A 20,784-nucleotide genomic window follows, 5' to 3' on the forward strand; every position below is an offset into this window, starting at 1 on the left:
AAATTTAAAATAACTCGTAATATTTTTGAATAGAAAAATTTTTGTACGTTTGCTAATCTCCGGAACCACAACCACTTATCCAAGTAGCACAGAATTTTGCATAATAATTCGTTGAGACTCGGCCACTCGGGAATTATTTTGTACCTTCGTTTTTCAATCTTAATACAGGTTGCTATTATGAGTGGCTCATAAAAGATTCGTTTGGCTTACGGAAATCGAATATTTTTTGGGGGACAAACCTATATGTATATATTCAAGATTATCAATGGTAGCAGAAATAATAGAAACTTTTTCATATTCCATTATACGAACGTATGTTTGTAGTTCATATAGTACTCAAAAACTACTCAACAGATTTTGACCACAATTGTTTTCTTAATAAGGTACTTTTTCCCTGCAGCGTCAATGCAACAGTGGAACAGCAGACGTCGTGACGCTATGTCCGGACCGGTAGTTGACGCTAGACGCTGCAGGGAAAACGTACCTTTGGAAAGAGATATTAGGAAAGTTTAGAGAGTAGTTTTATCCTCGTTCGGAAATATTCCCAAGTTAAACATATGCAATCCACGACAGGTGGTTGCCCATCGAATTAATTCATAAAGCGAAAGGTATACACCGATGATGAACTACGCTTTTGTGCCATATTATTTATATTTTGTTTATTTTTTCTGGCGTCAAGTCGAGTTTTACAAATGTATTATATATGTATGTACCTATAGGTATGTAAAGAAATTTACCTCTTATAGTATATTTTATTTTTCTGTTATCGCTGTTGTTCTTATCAACCTTACTGTGGCCAATTATTGTAATTACAGCAAGTGCGAATAACAAAGAAGACGAGCTGATTGAAAAGTTTTGTATAAGTATATTATGTATACATAATATGTTACAATTTAAATATTATATAATTATATTACATTAAATTAAGACTAAGCAATATTACTAAAAGAATAGACTTTAAATTGTCGTTTCTCGTTTATTTATTTACAAGAAAAAATTGTGTACATACTAAATTAATCATCATGTTAATAAAATAAATTACTTATTTACAGATCAACACTATTTGTTTATTTCTGTTTAAAAAAAACCAATCATATAAACATATATGAATATTTTCACGCTTTTATAAATACCTAGTGCGTAAGAAATCCAAAGGAGGGTTGAATCTCGTGTTCCGAATCTCCTTCTGATATAAATAATGATAATTATAATACCTACTCATTGGCCATTGCACGATATGGCTGCGGGTATATATATATACGTATATGGTATTTAATGTTACACGAGACATTGTTATCGTCGGTTTTTTTATTTACTATATACATGCATGCAGGTATTGGTTTTATTTTTTTTTTTGAGATTTTTTTCTCCGCTTGACGGTCGAATTGGTCTAATTAAGTTGTTTAGCGCTCGGACCGATATTGCGCTCGTCGTGACCGGTCTTCCGATCCGCGTCGCGGACACGAAAAAAAGTAAATAATATGTGTACGTGTGGGTATAGGTAGGCACTATTATAACATATATTTTTGTGTACACGGTTACGCGAGACTGGCGGGCGAGTAAACAACGCGAAAGAAGCCAAAAATTAAATTAGAAAAAAAAAACCCGTATACGGATCATTTCATTTCAGCGCAATAATATAGAGACCTCTGATTGAATAATTACGACCATTAAAAGCAATCAGAAAAGACCGCGTGCACAACGCGGCGGCGGACATACCGACCACGCTATGAACTAGTTATTTTTCTCCGCGCGTTGCTCTTTTAATAATAAGAAAACGGTTTTTTAAAAGAGGATAACACACATATCATTAGCCGTTTAAAAGATTTCTATATAATAACGACGATCGAGCCCTGCGCCGCGGACGGTTCCCACGTTTGTAAGGTCACAGACCCACCGCTCCAAGGTTCAAACGCGCATCATCCAAGCTAGTTTCAATATATACACACACAATATGATACGTACATGTTCATATAAGCGCATATTATATAATATATATATATATATATATATATACACGCAGGCGTACACACACACGCATGATATACGTAGGTACATAAACATATAATAATAATAATAATAATAACATTGTGTAGTATATACTGTATATATGTGTGTGATGCAGCGTATATAGTGTACCACGCGCGGCGCTTATATACCGTTTAGCCCGCCGCCGCCGCCGCCGCCGCACAGATCGATTTGATTCGAACCAATTATTATACATGCCTGTTAAAATAATATTATCATAATATTATATGCATATTACAATATAGAATATTACGTCGTCGGTTGACTTAGCGTTGCGTAGGTATATTGAATACATGATGTATATATGTATATATACATATATATAGGCTATATACCTGCATAACAATATTTAAATATACGAGAAGATGGACCGCGACTATGTTTCTGGTAGGAACGTCATACCCACCGCCGCGTGTTATAATATTGTAACAAATGTGTTACCTACTTATGTGAAAAACTTTTCCTCCCGCCGCACTATAATATATAGCGGGTGGTGGTCAAACGGTTTCGTTGCGCGGTGGTGGTGGTGTCGAGTGGGGGGGGGGGGGTTGGCGGAGATCTGATTTTAAACGTCCACTCCGATCATTAAAAAAGTAATGCTTAACGAGTGTGTCCTGTTGTATACTCTGATCACTCAAAAGTATTCAATATAAGAACAACCAAAGAATGTTGTAAGATACTTTATTAATCGCGAAATCTGGTGATAATCGAGTCACACGATCATCACCACCGACCCTTTTGTTGTCCTCACATATTTCTTAAATACTAATCTTGCAGAAATCGAATAATGTCTAGGCTAATTGTTTTCTTAATCTAGTTTTTAAGTGCTAATATTTCACTGTGTAGGTATGACGGATAATAGGTGTAAAAAGAAATTAAACAGTTGGTTAATTTAATATTGTTTGTGTTCTTCAACGAATTCTCTTTAATAATTTTGGCGATGTCCATCCTTCTTGTTCTCCAAGGAAATGGTCATAGCTGAAATTAAATAATGTTATGTATTTATCGATGAAAAAGATAGAAATTAATAAATATCGTAAATAACCATACCCATAAAAATAATTTAGGGCCATAATGCTTTAAAAAATTTGCTTCACTTCCAAAAAAATTACTGATAATTTGAAATTAACTTGAACTTATTATTGTAATATATTGTAAAAAAATACAGATATTAGTGCAGCATATATTATATTCAATTAAAATCTCTAAATCATAATTCTAGCTGGAAAAATGCAGCAACAGACTTCTCATTAAAAACTAATTTTTGTATTTAAAAAAATTATGTGTTTATATTAATATGTAATAGTATTAATAGTAAATGCTGTTAAGTTTAAATATATTATATACTTAACAACAAATAAAATCATGTTTCTATGTTTAATTGAATTATTTTTTAAGCAAAACAAGGCCTGAAGCTTTTGACACTCAAGGTAAATAAAATCAAACCAAACATTTTTATTTGACACGCACTTATCAAAAGGTTCACCATCCGTGATATAGGATATTTTTACTCCCCTGCAAAAATGTGTTTTGATCGGGGGTTAAAATATTCTAGCGTATAATTAACGACCTTTTTAAATTATACTATAATTATTATAGTATATAGTCATAGCCCCCGGGTCTGTTTGATTTATATTTGGATAGTCCCCCCCCAAGTCAAAAGCTGAAATTGCGTCTGTATGTGCCTCTTAGATCTAGATTTATATCCTAGTATATTTTTACCGTGGAGGGTAAAAATATCCGGGGGTAAAAATTGCCTGTTACACCAAAACATTAAAATATGAAATAATTGTAGTTCTGATCCCTGTGAGTCTTATTGCAAAACCAGAATTTCGATATCACTATTATTTCGGGAGATATCGCAATGGGTAAATCCTCACGGGACACCCTGCATATATAGCTGGTAAGGTACACTGTGATACAACGACAGCAGAGAAGCTATATGGTTGTCAATTTTAGGCATTATATAGCGTATTATAATATAACGATGAAAAGACTGTGTCAATAATAGTCGATAACACTGATCGTACATACCGGCCGCAGTTGCTAGCTCCCGGATGGGTGACCACCCGGGATTTTAAGCAACATATCCTTGCCACACATACACAAACACGTGTTTATAACCCTACCCACTTAAAAACCTACAAACAAATATACAAAAAATAACCCCTACCGTACCACCCCACACCAAATGGCCTTTGTTGCCGCGGGTTCCCCTTAAAAAAAAATAGTCGATAAGAATTCTAAACTTTATAATTTCACCTATTATAATTATTGTCAACGAGCTATTCGACTGCGACAATATTTTATATTTAGGTTGCAACTGCAGCTAACATGCCACAGCTGCCTAAAAATATATTTTTCTAACCTATGCTAGGAAGACGTATACCGATGGTGGTATATCTTGGTGAAGTGAATCAACTGGTAAATAATATCACTAAATCGTCGAGAGTTTATTGTCAAAAGAATATAATGTCGCAGACGTAAAAAAAAAGTGGAAAAACATTTAACAACCGATCTGTTATTATATACAGTTGTAGAGTCGAGTGTACTTCTTCGTTGAGTAGGCACTGTAGTGGGTGTGTTGAATTTTAAATCAATGGTAAATCAGTGTATCCATGAGAAACGATTCTAAGCGAATACAGTGGAACTTTTTGGTAACCAAGGTTATCAAGATATTATTTTAATATAGTAATTATTGTCTTGTAAAATCAAATAACAAAACGTTCGTTGCATATTATATATACGATCTAAAATTTTAATAATTTTATCAGTTTTTGAAAAATTATCATTGTTTGCAATATTGTGTATACAAATCGTATTAAAATATAGAAAAAAAAAATTACGATAGTGATACCTATATATTACATCCTCTTCCTCTTCTTCCTATACAATAATTGATCACCACCACTGGCCACTGTGCGCCGTGTTTTTCATCGACATTAAATATCTAGGTAGTACGTAGTAGGTATACGTAGTTATATATTATTGATGGATGGATGGACAACAAGTAAACTCAAATGATCAGAGAAACTCTTTCAGAATTCAAACATATTGTTAAATATGAACCAAAACTCCTACTTTGGATTATACTATTGCGGGTCACGCCTGGCGTAGTCAGAACCCACCCACCCATTACACAGGGTATATTGACAGAGAATACACGATAGGGAAAATACTTCTTATACTACCACTACGTTTAACATGAGAAGACATGGAAAAGAGAGTAGTAGATCACTAAATGGTGGTCTACTAGATTGTAAAACAAGAGCAGAGGACAGAGACACTTGGAGGACTAAATTGTTGATCGATTGGCGGGGTGGTTCTATAATGGTCGCTAATACACAAGAAGAAGAATATAATATGATGCGTAGTGCTCCTGCACTGCACCAGTCGTATATTTTATATGCATATTTAGAAATATGATATGTTTTTTATTTTACACATATCAAAATTATTTTTTCATGATATCATTACTACGCCAGATCCGGTCGTGGGATGCTCGAAAAATATTATTATATCGATACTCACACGTTTTGTCAAACATGCGTGGCAATTATATATTACTACATTATGTGGTGATGTATAATAATATGTGCAGCATATATATAATAATATATTATCACGTATTATCGTGAGAAAACGAATTTCGTTAAAAAAAAATTCGAGCAAAATAAATCGGTTCGTGTTAATGCCGACTGGACGATTTCACGTTAATCGCGGCGGCGGCGTCGGTCAGCTATATACAGATCAGCTTTTTTTTCATTTATTTATTTTTTTTTATTCAAAATGTTTTTATTATTTTTTTTTTTTTTTTTTTTTTTTTTTTAATTATAATACATTGTCGACTCCGCGAAAATAAATTGAAATCACAAATGCACATCCTATCTCGCGCATCGTGCACACACAATGACAAAATTAATTTTCCGAATTTCGTGTGTGTGTGTGTATTTGTGCGTATAACACGGACAGCCCGATTAAATTTATGTCACTTTGTAAACGAGTTTAGCGAGAAAACTCATCGGAACAAAAAAAAAAAAAAAACAAAAATCCATTAGATTATCAAATATATAATAAAAGCCAAATTATTCTTAAGACACGCCGTTGTGTATAATATAATTTTTGAATATATTTATTATAATTTAATCACTCGGAGCGTTCCGATTCCGTGATCTTAATGTCGTTTTAAACAACGCTCGTAATACGTTATTATTAATATGTATATATAATAAACCGTGTATAGGTATGGTGTATACCATATACCGGATTATGTATAATAGAACGTACACCTATTATACGTCCTAACCGAATATAATACTTTTTGAATAAAATCTACTCGCGCGCGCACACTCACCAGCCGACAAAGAATGGTTTATTTGTTAAAAAAATTTACTACTGCTGTCATTCCAAAATGAAAAATTAAGCTGTACTCAATGACACAAAAGAATAACACGGATTAAGGTCTGTTGCGAAACACTTACACCGGATAACTGACGGGGATGGTCTTTTTCTTCGATATATAACTAGCTATAGCAGATTGTGTGTATAGGTATGTAATTATTGGTATGTGCCACCGATAAAACTCGATGAATTCCAACGACTCGGCGCAATAAATGTCAGAGAAGTATTTTGAACTTTGAATTTGAAATACAGTTAGTCGTACAGGAGTCTTTATAAAAAAAAAAATTAAAAAAATACAATCGATCGTTACTCCCATTAAATATTATTATTTGGATTATTTGATATGTACTAATCATCATCATTAGAGTAGTCCTTATTCATATAGGTAAGAAATTTATTTTTTATTTTAGCTCTCAGTACCCTTTTATGTTGTTGTATATAAAAAATAAAATACATCTTCAAAATGTGGACTCGATGGCTCTCGTGCGGGGGGGTTGAAAATAGAGATAAAAGTATACATTTTTCATTTATATTTGTTCAATAAAAATTAAAACTACTAATGAATCCATTACTTCCACAGTAAAATAAATAATAGATAATGAAATAATACAAAAATGTAATGTCAATTAATTATATACCTATAAATGATAATCGCATCTTCATACTTCAATATATTTAAACGCTTATGTTGTTATAATTTTGTAGATTTTGAAGTTTCTAACAAAATTAAATTCCACACACGTACACATTTACGATAAGCAAAAAAAAAAAGGTCATCTAATCAAGTGGTACATATATGACATCTTTCAAATTGTGTATAAGTGGTACGCGGTTAAAATAAGGATGAGAACCATTGTCATAATCAATGAGAAATTTGAATCTTCGGGTACACAATTTTTTTTTATATTTGCATTCCCTTTCTATATATTTTATTTTCCAACTCAAACACTGGACTACCTATATCTGCAGTAGCTATCTGCTCAAAATAATAGCATATAGTTACTCATAAAGTTATTAACTATATCTAAATCTCATACTATTTTTATTTATAATTTTGTTTTGTGCAAAAACGATTTCCGATACTCTGAATGCGTCGTTGTTATAAAATACATGTAATTTACGTTGAAAATCGATTTTGACGTTTGAAAAATGTTCAACTAGTATCCATAACGCGTTTTTAAAACTGTCTTATCGACCACCAAGATCGCTGTCATGCAATTCACACATATTATTATTATTATTGTAAGTATTAGTCCGACCTACGCAATCAGGTGTCCGAATACTGCTATAATAATGACTCTCTTCAACTCGAACGAGTCCAGCGCCGGAACATTCGCTCTGCTGTGGTTTCTTGACAGGCATTGAACATCCTCTACTCTCTAGTTTTCATACTCAATTTTGTTTCCTGCCGTCAATAAATTGAGGACTTTAATCTTTAGACGAAAGCAGGATTTACTACCCTTCATCTATTTCAACGCCCCTCTTCGTTAATTCCGCGTTCTTCTGTTCCTTTCTATGGCCCTATATGATATTACATAATATTTTACCCCTATATACATATCTAACTATATACCACATTATATATACCTAAGTTAATTTTTTAAATATACGAGTAGTTTAAAGATTACATTTCACCAAACGTCTTATTATAATTTTTAAAAGCGTTTAGTTAAATTCACTATAGTCAATAGGTATTACGAGTATTATTGTGGTTATTGTAACTTTTATGTAATAAATTTTAAAATGTTCGAAAAGGTTTCAAACCCGTTTATTACAATAAAATAAAAATAATAATATTTCGCATCCAGACGAGTTATCTCATCATATAGAGAAACTCAGTAATCTATACAAATATAAGTATAATATAATAAAAATAATAATTTATCTATATAGACATAGTCATAGGTATATACAGCAGGCGAGACATCGAATAATGATTTCTGTCGATATAATAATACATTATATTTATACATTATAGCTATTATTTTCGTTGTAGTCTCTTCGCAACGTATAAGTTTATAATATAATATAATATAATATATATATATATACCATACAAGTCGTATGTATATATAATGGTGTATATATTACGCATGCGGAACGTATCAACGATGTCCGACACGTTGCCGGATGCCTTAGCCCAGGCGTGATCTGTTACAAAATACACTGTTTACCATTCGGCGCACATATCCGTTATCGGTTCATGCTTTGATTTATATATTTCGAAAAACAATAACAATGGGCCCGTCTTCTTGCCGCAGGTCTCTCTCGCGACGGTCGTCACCGTATAGTCGTCTATGTCGCTTTTACCCGGTCACGTCTTATACATTATTATTATTATTATTATATGCCACGTATAAGTCGTAACCGGTCGGCGACGATCGATCGGACGCGTCTCGGCTACTGTAGTGCGCGCGTGTTTCGTCATCATTCCTGCTATGTTACAAGTACAACGGCAAACGTCGCGCATCGCACACGCCAACATCTCAATTTTTGTCCAGTGATTTTTTGCCTCTCTTCATCGCCATTACACCTACCCCTTTTAATTTAAACATTCGCCGCTGACGATTCGAAGTAATAATAACGATAAAATGTAAGACACGCATCACATCGCGACCCACCCGTCTTAAACGCCATCGTATTGTGTGTGCAGTAATAATAACACAGTTGGGGCCATGATATACATTTATAAGTCTACGGTATTACGATACGTCGGCGGCGGCGACGGCGGTCGATTAATCAATCAAAAATATATTATATTGCATATACAATACCATACCGTAAAGCACAAGGTACGACGGCGGTCCGGTTCGGAAGATAAGTGTTGTAGGTGTGAAAGGTTAATAGGATTGTCATTCACGATCGAGTGGTGTGTATATAGTAATATTACCTATCTATATATATCGGCGGCACGGTGCAGACGAAAATGCCCAAGACGGACGACGACGCGATCGACGGACCAACAATAACAACGCCAAATAATAATAATAATAACATAAACGACAGCCAGGTCGGTCGCCTACAAATATAGGTACTTATCTGAACATATGCGTGTGTGTGTACACGATACACGAGTTTAGACTTATCGTATAGTGCGCATGCGCGTCGGCACCAAACCAGAGTACTTAGGCTAATTAGATTGATATGTATATATATATACACGACGACGGAGGCGTATAGTGGAATGAGTGAGCGACGAGTACCCCAGTGTGTGTGTGTGTGTGTGTGTGTGTGTGTGTGTGTGTGTGTGTGTGTGTGTGTGTGTGTGTGTGTGTGTGTGTGTGTGTGTGTGTGTGTGTGTGTGTGTGTGTGTGTGTGTGTGTGTTTCGATTAATTCATAGTTGTTATAATAATTTATGCGGTCGTCTTTAGAAAACTTAAGGGCGACGTGGAGAGACTGTTTTTAACGAATCCGACAGCGTGTTATTATACAGGCTACATGATATACAGTGCACGTTAATGGAAAGCAAACAGGACGCGCGTGTGTGAGTGGGTAAAATCGAAATTCGTTGTTATTACGATAGCTGAAGCGTAGCACGAGGCGGTGGAGATGAGTGGACACTCGAAGAAATGTTAAAAAAAAAAAAAAAAAAACGTGAACGAGATTTAAATCTTAAATAGTTATATCGATCAGACACGGGCTGTCCTTTTAGAAAATGAAAAATGATAATTGATAATGTCCTTTTTGAACTCGTCTCTATAGCATTGGAAAAATCTTAAATATATCAACTTATATGCATCGTCTATTCAGGTCTATGTATATATTATAATAATTATAGCTCGATACGAATAGATCCGAGACAATATTTTCGAATTGTATCGTTCAAGTCTGTTCTCTGCATATTATAGTAGGCCTGAAGCCTGGAGACGGGAAAATCTCACCTATGCTAAATTGCAATCCATCACCTAAGACCAAACCCTTTGATCGATACTCCTTTCAGACCACCCAGAAAGCCGACTAAATTTGATATACCTTCATATACATCACGACATCAATAAAATAATAAAGCTATAGGTATACCTCCTTATATATAACATCACACCCCTAATGTAGGTTTAAGAATATTATCATTATTACTATTATTATTGTTGGTACCTATATATACCTCTAAACTTTATAGGATCACGTAATGAAGGTATAAATTACACTTCATATCAATTGTACAAATAATGTTCGTGCAACAGCACGTTTTATAGTAACACTTTTTTTCGCTCATAGTTTTGTGGCGCAGTAAACATTGATGGGTATACGGCAATCCTACCCACAATAAAGTCATAATAATAATATATACCTACCTAATGCAATTTCCCAACGGGTCTAGTTCAGTAGGTATTATACTGCATCGATCGAAAACCGATTCAACAAAAACGTTTTCGACACTGCTGCAGGGTTATTCAGTGGCGCCCAACCCTATCACTAGAGGTGTAGTGACCGCTACACCCTGAAAATAAGGGGTGGGTGAGAATTATAACATAAAATAATTAACTTTAAATATTTCATAATTGATTATCATATTGGTTGGTACTTATTTACTAATATTATCAATTAAAATATGATAAAATGAATAAAATAATATGATTTTGAGTTTGTGAAGGGTTGACATTTTTTTTTGAGGCTATTGATTTATACCTCGTAGTTTTTGGAGAATAATCATCAGCGGTCATTATATAAATACTAGAATTATGACTTTTTAACCTAAAAAAAACATTTACGTCAACATTACAGGTACACCACATGCAGTTAAGTATAAAATATCATATTATATTACACGCAAAACAATATTATTCAGTTGCCTGCTTATAACGCAATATTTTCTTTTCGCTTTTATCACTGTAGTAAAATATTGCATAATATATGCACGACATTATGCGTTTGTTTTGTTCTGACGTTTGTGACTATTGTCCGTAAAAAACGAAGAAAACCATCTTTTTATTCACTACTACACGATCGTAAAAAAAAAATAAATGATACGAATTTACAACACATATATAAACGGCGCACTAATAATGAATGTACTAAAAGTAAGTAAAAAAGTTTATGTATTTTTTTTTTGCCCCTGCCGATGAACGGTTTTAATTATATGATTTAGATGTTATCGTCTATAGGGAAGTATAAATAAAACGTAAAAAAAAATCAAACGACTTCTGGGAAACATTGAACAAACTCACACACACACACATATTATATACAATATAATATATATCATGTACCGCGCGCGTGGTCGAGGAACACGAAAAACGTGTGTTCAGCAAAACAGTAGGACACACGCGGCAGACGAGTCCGCAGACATTGCAATTCGATCCCAATATTCTCCGTTTCTATATTATATTATTATGCGCGTGCACATAGTATTATTATGTGTGTTTATAATAATAATAATAATATAAAATAACCATCCGGTTCACGACATAATAATTTCGACGTAATTAAAACGAACGCGCGCTTATAGGTATTATCCGATTTCGCATCGTATATTTCCCCGCTTCGGGGCGACGAGGGTTTTAATTTAGACGGACTCGTCCGATAACACCGTATCATATGTTATTATATTATTATTATTATTATTATATACAAGCGCACAACAATCGCGGACACGCGTGGGAGTTTTTCGAACTTGCGTTTCTGCAGCATTTGGATTTTTCGAATATACGCGACTCATAATGGAGGGTTTCGGATATTTTCAGTTGATAATAATAATTATAATATAGTTTAACAATCGTGACGACAATTATTTCACGCATAGTTACCTCCTGTATCTATACATACGGTGCGAAAGAGAGCGCACTGAAATATTAACAAGTTACATATTATTATTATTATCAACATCATCATCAATGTAGTTTTTTTTAATCTGCTTTTGATCTGATTACATACTCCGTATGATATATATAATGATTATTAATATGGTATTATACTATATATAGGGTGATTTTTTTACGCATGCTCACCCCCATTGTTCTCCTTTAATAGTACATTTATTCAAATTCTGATTTTTAGAATTTTTAAGTACCAATAATCTTAAAGACCATTTTTTTTTTAAATTTCTGATATTTTTGTACTACTTTAAGAGTATCCTCTGGCGTTAACAACTTCTGTTTTTCAAAAAGACCTTTCCCTCCTTTTTTTACTAAAAATTATTTAGTGGATAACTTATTTGAAAATTTTGATGTAACTAAATGAAAATTCTATTAAGTAGTTTCTGAGTTAATAAAATGTTTATAATAAGGAAAAAAATCTTTAAAAATGGTTTTATAAAAATAAAAACTATAAGTAATGTTAGAAGTAGTATTTATTATACTTGAATTATTTTTACAAATTATTCATATTGATAAATCAATAGTGCTAACTTTTTCAAATTTTCTAAGCTCCCTATTTACTTAACCCATTACCATTGTAGACATCATATCATCCTTAAAACACAAAGTCACATAACTCAAAAACTACTAGCTTGAGTTTTGATTTAAATGCATGAAAATTCTCAACGAAAAAATCTCCTTATTAATAAAAAAATAAACAGGTTGGTTCCTATTTGAAAAACTAAAGTTTGTTTTGTCCTTAAGTGGTACAAAAAATTTCAATGTATCGAATAAAGATGGTCTTCAAGTTTAGAAGTTCCAAAAATCTGAATTTTAATATACATACAAAATTCAGTCATAAAAATAGGATGAACATGCTTAAAAAATCGCCCTGTACAAATAGCGATAATGACCGGCGAGTAGTCAAATATACGCGTGATCTACCGAATCTACCGTTTTATTTCGACATGCAATCTACTATACATAGCTATACCTTACCAAAAAATATCACGATTTAATAATCTTATGCAATATTTATACAATGATAATGGTAATCAATATATATGTATTTGCCTGATCACATTTGGTCAAAAATCATGGCTTTAGTCATATTATTTTCTCACAGTGAAAAAAAACCCAAGTAGAGGTATACTCGTGAGACTCTAGACCCAATTTTTCCAAATAATACGCCTCTATATATACCTAGTTACAGTGTCGTAGTGCGATATTGTAAATTAACTAAATCGATAGGTAGATTAATGTTTGTGATTTAGTTTATATTTATCATGGATCTATTGATTCCTGATTTTTATGATCGTTAACAATATTAATAGAAATAGAAAACCATAAGAACAGCGACTATGATATTATTATATCGTATCATCGTGTAAATATAATATTACGACGTCAAGTGATGTGCCACACGCATTTTCACACCCGCCACCGCCATTTTTCTTTTTCTCTTCTTATTTTTTGTGCATCACACATATTATTGTAGTATTATACGACTATAATATATATCGTGTAGTTAGATATATATATATAATATCACATCACATTCTAGTGGAGTAAAATTAGTGTGTTAAAATGATAGTATATGTTGAAAGGTTTGAATTTAAACCTTCGCCGTCGCTTATAACGCTGCAGCTCAGACGACGATTGACGAACGATTTCGAAACTATTCCCGTCGAAACAATATAATATTAGGCATAGAAATTATACACTACATAATTTATGACCCAAATCGTCGTCGTCGTTGTCGCTGTAATACAAATCGGCATCGGCGCGGCGCGGCGCTGCAGAGGTGTGAGCATTATATTATTATTTTATTATTATATTATTATATTATATTGTTGTATTATAATAATATTTCTCGTTGATACCGAAACGTCGTCGATTTCTACGATATTATTATCATTATTATTATGCGTGTGCACATAATATAATAAGTATAACACAACTCGGTCGCCGGCGTCACGCCGAGTGAAACCTCTCCGCCACGGGAGCGCAATGCGCCGATGTACGCCGCCGTCGAAGAGAGCGCATAATAATAATATAACGCAATATTATTGTTTTCGCGACCGCGTGTATGGTTCGGGTACCTACCGCGGTATATACCAACCTACGTACCACTATCTATCTATATCTATTATACACGTATAATACATACAACTCGTATTATTATTATTGTTGTTGTTGTATCGACGGCGGCGCGTTCTTCGATTAGTCGGCGCGCGCCGCGGGAATCTATCGCGTTCGTATCCCCCCGGATGAATGGAGGCCGCCTGCACGACAATAATACAACATCGTATAGAGGTGTACCTCCACGCGTATAGGTATACATAATAATAATATAACATTGTGATAATTTGCTTTTATTATTATATCGTACATTTCCGTCGGGCCACCGCTGTCGAGCGCGGCGATAAACAACAACAATAATTCACCGTTAAACCGCGAGTGTTATTTATTTTTTATTTTTTCCCGCCGTCTTTCGTTTTCGCGCATACCCAACCCGTTCAACGGAAAATAATCGAAACGACGGTCTACCGCTGTTAAATGTAATTTACGCTCACCCGTCCGCCCGTGTGTGGGTATACAGTTATATGTATTAACGCACGCGGGCATCAAGCCGCAATATACATCACACTTATTGCATCCCATCGAGATCGTCGGTCGTCGTTGTTGCGACGATAACTATACGCGTGCTGCAGCAGCATTATTGTAATATGTTGTTGTCGTTAAGAGGATATTATCATCAGCGCACTGTTTGTTTTCTCTCTCCGGCAGCGAATTATAACAATTTTTCTACGTTTAATACCCCTTCAGGACCTACCCGGCCGACGTGTCGTTTATTTTAATTTTTAATATATTTGCAGGATTGAATTCGCCTATTATATATCGCAGTATACTATATTATCAAACTTTAATAGTCGAGAACAACAAATTCCTACAATGTATACTATGGCCAACAATGTCCAACTACGAGTCTAGATTTGAACATTTTCGGTACGTTTTCGAAAGGTTTGGATAACTTCTTGGCCCTACTTCGAGCATGTGTCCATGTGTCGACTATTTGATGATAGAGTTTATGCAAGTTATGAGCTTGTACCTAAATTGTATTGACAAAGACGGAGACAACACTATATGCAGAATATGTATAGCGTCTTGATCTTATAATTAGATCACTTTGTACAACATGAAAATTACCGATTTAAATATGCGGCCGAACTGTTGAATGAGATATAAACATATAATGTAAGACATTATACTAATAATAATATCGTGGTTTGACAATCACGTTGAAAAACAAAAATCGAACAAAGTGATTGTTATTACGTACAGCCACTCGTTTAGTAGATATACCTATACTCACCGATGAATGCTGAGGTGGAAAAATATTCAAAAAACAAAACAATTATTAAAAAAACCACGATAATCGGTCACGAAAATTTTACAATTAATAGTATGCACACAACTGTATATACTTTACACGAACATACAGTTTAATAGTGATGTATCATGTATTGCAGTATCGGTACAATACCTACTCGGCGTTATAGTGTTTGAGTGGTTCTTGTCTCTGGACAACCGAAACGCCGAATTAAAAATAGTAAAAATAATAATCGTTTTATCCGCTACGTACGATTTTTTTTATTCAAATCCTCTACTTAAATTTAACCGTAAATAATTTTTTAATAATTTCATTCTTGACAGGTTATTTCCGATTACTGTTATTATTATTATTACCGCATCGTACACGCAGTGTTTCTCTCGTGAGGTAGAATTAAATACAAAACGTTATATATATGTAAATGCGACGACGCGTTCACACAAATATTGTGTTTAAATAGTAAATGATAACTTAATGGTATACATTGGTATACCCATGCAAAACACAACACCTGGTAACCAAAACTCGGACCGCTATATGTGTATATATATATATTATAATACAGTACCTGTTGCTAAAACTTTCAATGTTGTGACATTTAACTTCATTACAGCGTTATTCAACGTCTTGATCACGTTTTATTAAATAAAAACGTTTTGATTTTCTCGTATAAAACACGCGTGGTAAATGGTAATAATAATAATAATGATTTGCATCATCTGAATCGTTTTTAAACGTATATATTATGAATTATGATTATGTATACGGCTATGTTATAATAATATGATATTATATATACCTAGCTTACGCGCGTCTCGATCGAATTTTAGTTATAATAATAATAATAATAATAATAGATTAACAAAATATTCTAGGTAGGTATACATGCAAAACAAATTATCACAATATGAACGCTGCAGGTCGACGCAATAGTCGCTTCTTAAAAAAAAAAGCATCTTCTGCAGCAGCAACCGTATGTACATAGCTAGGTACCCATTATTAATATTATGTATATACATGTACCTATAGTATTAGTAATAGTTCTGTGAACGACGTTTTTTAATAGATAAAAAAAAGCGAATACCACATAGTTCATGTACACATACACAAACATGAGCACACGTGTGTAAACCTATACGCATGTGTGGAGTTATTTCGTAAGTCCGTATAATGTATATTAGAAAAAAAATGAATATTTCAGCCGTCGTCGTTACGATCTCGGTGTTTACCCATTATGATTTGCATAATACGCGCGCGTGTACAAATACAATAAATATAATATATTATATATATATATATATACACATATGAAATAGGTACGTCATATTATTATATATTATTGACTATTTTTGACCATCTCGCGTGATTTAAAAATGTGATAGAACCCGCGCGCGTATGTCCTTCTATATTATTATTATTATTATTATATATCATTGGGAAATCGTATGTGTATATATTATGTTGTATATTGTACACAATGTAGGTACGCTCGTCTTATTATCGAGTTTAATATAATAATAATAATAATAATAATCACGCCTAATTATTATTGTTATTATATTGTTTGACTTGACATGGCGAATATTACAACAAATCATCATTCATTTCGCAATGTCGGCGGCGCCGCCGTCGTTATTACTGAACACGATGGTCGACAGGATGGGTGCACGACTGCTGTATAATAGTATGAGCACTACTTATTATTAGCTGAATTTCTGCAGTGCAACAGCAGCAAACAGTGCAACGTAGGTTACATCGTATTTATATTATTATGGTATAATAACTGCAGCAACGTGTACGCCGATGCGCTCTGCAGATATGATGGTGAATTTTCACGAAGTCATTCACGAGAGCGTCGAAGAAAAAATACACTTTTTACGTATGCATTTATTATATAATATTATTGGTAGTATAGACCAGCGTATAGTATATACTCGCGGGCATAAATATTATTCAAATTATGTTATATGTGTGGGGGGTGGGGCTAAAAATATATCAATCAACACGTAGATATTATAATATGAGGTGATATTTTTAGGTGCCAGTTAAAATCGTGAAAATCGCGAAATGTTTTAACAGCGAAAACATTAATAGCGAAAAGTAAGAAATTATTTTCGTTAGTGAGTATACCTTTATAATAATATAATCAGTAATAATAAACATTAAAATATCATAAAAATCAAAATACTGTATAAAATAAAATGGTATGATCACAATAGGAAAAAAAAAATTGAAAAATTAAATTAAAAACAATATACTAGCTATACACAATTAAATTTAAATTTGGTATGATAAATTATAGGCAACACCTCTTAGGTATTCCAGTCTGTCCCTATATTCGTATTCGTTGACTAATTCTTTAAGTGTATCCCTTTTTCGTTTCCTGGATGGTTCGATCGTACCCGCTATTATGTATTGATTTATTTTCATGTTGTTTAAACTCTGTTCCTTTTGAATTGCTTCAATAAATTTCCATATTGTTGGATAACATGAACTCAATAAATTATTGAAGTCCCTATGCCACCCTTCAACATAATTATTTGTTCTAGGTAAACCAGATATAGTAAGCGTAAAGCAGTTCCACAGTGAAATAGGAAATCTGAGGTTCCTTCTTCTACGTCTATTTGGACGACCGATCGATGTATCCTCAAAGTAGGAAATAAGTAGTTCTAACACGTCTTCATCCTACCTACGTACTTTCACATAATGTCTCAAATGCGTCAATTACGTCATATTCTGGAAAAAAGGCCGAGGCAGACAAGTAACGGACTTGCAATCAAAATTCTGAGTCTGCTTTATATTTTTCTACAATTCCGGAAATAGTTTGGATTTTTCACCAAAGACATTGTGTTTGAGGATGCGGCTTCTGTTACTCTCCAAAAATATATTTTGTGTTTGTGGACATTAAATTATTATTATATAATATAAGATGTATTTGTCATTAATTTTTATGACGTTGTTAAAAGAATGTTTTATACAAAATATTTAATTTAATTTAAATGTTTTGTATAGTTGAACGATATAGATTTAAAAACTTCGTTTTGTCTTCGTTTTGTAGTTGTCGTTTTTTAACTTTCCTATCTTTAGGAAAATGTTGTAAATATATACTATTTAATTTAATATATACATCAATTTGGACTTCTTGTATAACAGCCAACCACGTACCAATTGATGGAGAAATACAATAAAAACTTTTGTTAAAGTATGTATCAGTCATCCTGATTAATTGTGACGAGTTAGCTGTGTGACAGTGCTTTCCAAAATTTTGATCATGAAAGATGGGCAAAAACAATGCGATTATTTTTAGGCAAAAAGAGGAAACTATTTAATGGTATTTGGTCGAAAAGAGGAAGATCGTTTTTGGGCGAAAGGAATTGCGCCCGTTTGAATATGGCAATGGACGACTCGGTAATGGTTATAGGTTATAAGACTGATTAATATTGTTATTTACTACCTAATAGAAAAAAATAGACGGGAACCTCCGTCCCCCTGCGCACCACCACCCCTCCACCCCACACAAACATAATTCGAGCACTGCAGACTATATGACGTAATAATCGGGTAGATATGGCGCGATGCTGAATACAATATGTAGGTATCTATATGACTATATGTACCCGTATTCAACGCCAATTGACGTTATAATATTATTGTTGCTTGTATGTATTTTATGTAGGATAATAATGTTATGTGTATTACGTCGAAAAACGGTATTTATTTTTTTTTCACAGTCTCGCACGAAAATGTACGCACTAACGAAGGGAAAACGGACCACGTGTCGCGCGCAAACTGGTTTACATGTATATATATTATATATATATTATTTAAAATAAAAAAAAAATAAAGAATCAATGCCAACTCTTTATTATGTATAAACGATAACGTGTGTGTGTGTGTCTGTCTGTAAGTGTGCATCGAGAAGACAAGAAAGAGTGGAAAAAATTATACAATTGCGTGTGTGTTACAACGATATAGGTAGTGTATATATTTTCGTGAGTTCTAATGGGTCCAGTTTTTTTCTCCGTTCTTATTTCTTATTATTTTCCTGACGCCCTCCCTCCTACTCCTTTCTCCTACACCCTTCACCCACCCCCGCGGTACTGACAAATATTTTCCAAGAGGGTTTCTAACAGTAGAGTATATATTCCCATTAATATCGCCCGGTCGTGACATCTCGAGCATTATTATAATACGTTCCCGATACACACGTACACACACACGCACAAGCGCGTGAGTATAACATATGAGCCAAATAAAAACGTGGTAACTTCATTATCGTGTGTATATAATAGTAGGTGAACGCGCCGGCGTGATTTGTAAGCCTTATAGGAGAGCGTACGCAGCGGGACGCAAATTCAAATTTTATTTTACATTTTTTTTTTTTTTTTTTTTTTTTTTTAACACCGAGGCAAACGCGCGCTCGGATTGTTTATTGTTATTTTTTGGTAATTTAACGAACAGTCGAGATATTTATTAATACATATATATATTCTCGTGCGTGTTTATTACTATACATTTAAAACCCGCGTAATATAATATATGATAATAATAATAATAATGATTCTAATTTCAGACCTGCTGCACCGTTGACCGTGAGTGATCTTGTTTTTCTCGGGTCGCGCATTGCTCTTGTATTATGTTATTATTTCGTCGGCGTGGGGAGCGAAGGGAATACGGTATTACATTAAAATATAATTTATTTTTTATATTATTTAAAAAAAAAAAATAGAAGAGCACACGTGTAGCACTATAACACGTCGTTAAACTGTCCATCACGACGACGCATGCGCTTAGGTATATTGTTTGTGCGCATACGTCTTTTCTCCCGTTGTCGTCACCGACACTTCACGTACCACACAACATTATTATCATAATATTATAATATACAAACGACATTGTATTATACAAACAACATTATTCGTCCGCGAACAATTATTATATCACGCGAAAATTCACGCGTCCGTCGCTTACGACGTATTATATTATAGTAACTACAATGATGTCGCCATTGTATAATATTGCAGTAGCATTCTAAAAACGTGGCGGAAACCACTGCAAACATAACCCGCGCGTATCAAAATTACTGTTTAAAATATCGTGAAGCGAATGATGGTTGTCCGCACTGTTATATTAATTATTTTACCTGCGCGCAACTGCGGTAGATG

At 33.6% G+C, this 20,784-nt stretch overlaps 1 long non-coding RNA gene across 2 annotated transcripts in view; it reads right to left on the reverse strand.

Moving 5' to 3' along the window:
* LOC149057155 (uncharacterized) overlaps positions 1–20,548 on the reverse strand; it is a 49,535-nt gene extending 28,987 nt beyond the window's left edge. For both annotated transcript variants that reach the window (XR_016191010.1, XR_016191011.1), the window contains exon 1: positions 20,195–20,548. This is a non-coding gene — a long non-coding RNA (uncharacterized LOC149057155). The remainder of the gene's footprint in view (positions 1–20,194) is intronic.
* Between the last annotated feature and the right edge of the window lie 236 nt (positions 20,549–20,784).

The sequence above is a fragment of the Diuraphis noxia genome, unplaced genomic scaffold (assembly GCF_037042655.1).
Source record: "Diuraphis noxia isolate RWA-SAM2 unplaced genomic scaffold, SU_Dnox_SAM2 contig0003, whole genome shotgun sequence".
Lineage (NCBI taxonomy): Eukaryota > Metazoa > Arthropoda > Insecta > Hemiptera > Aphididae > Diuraphis > Diuraphis noxia.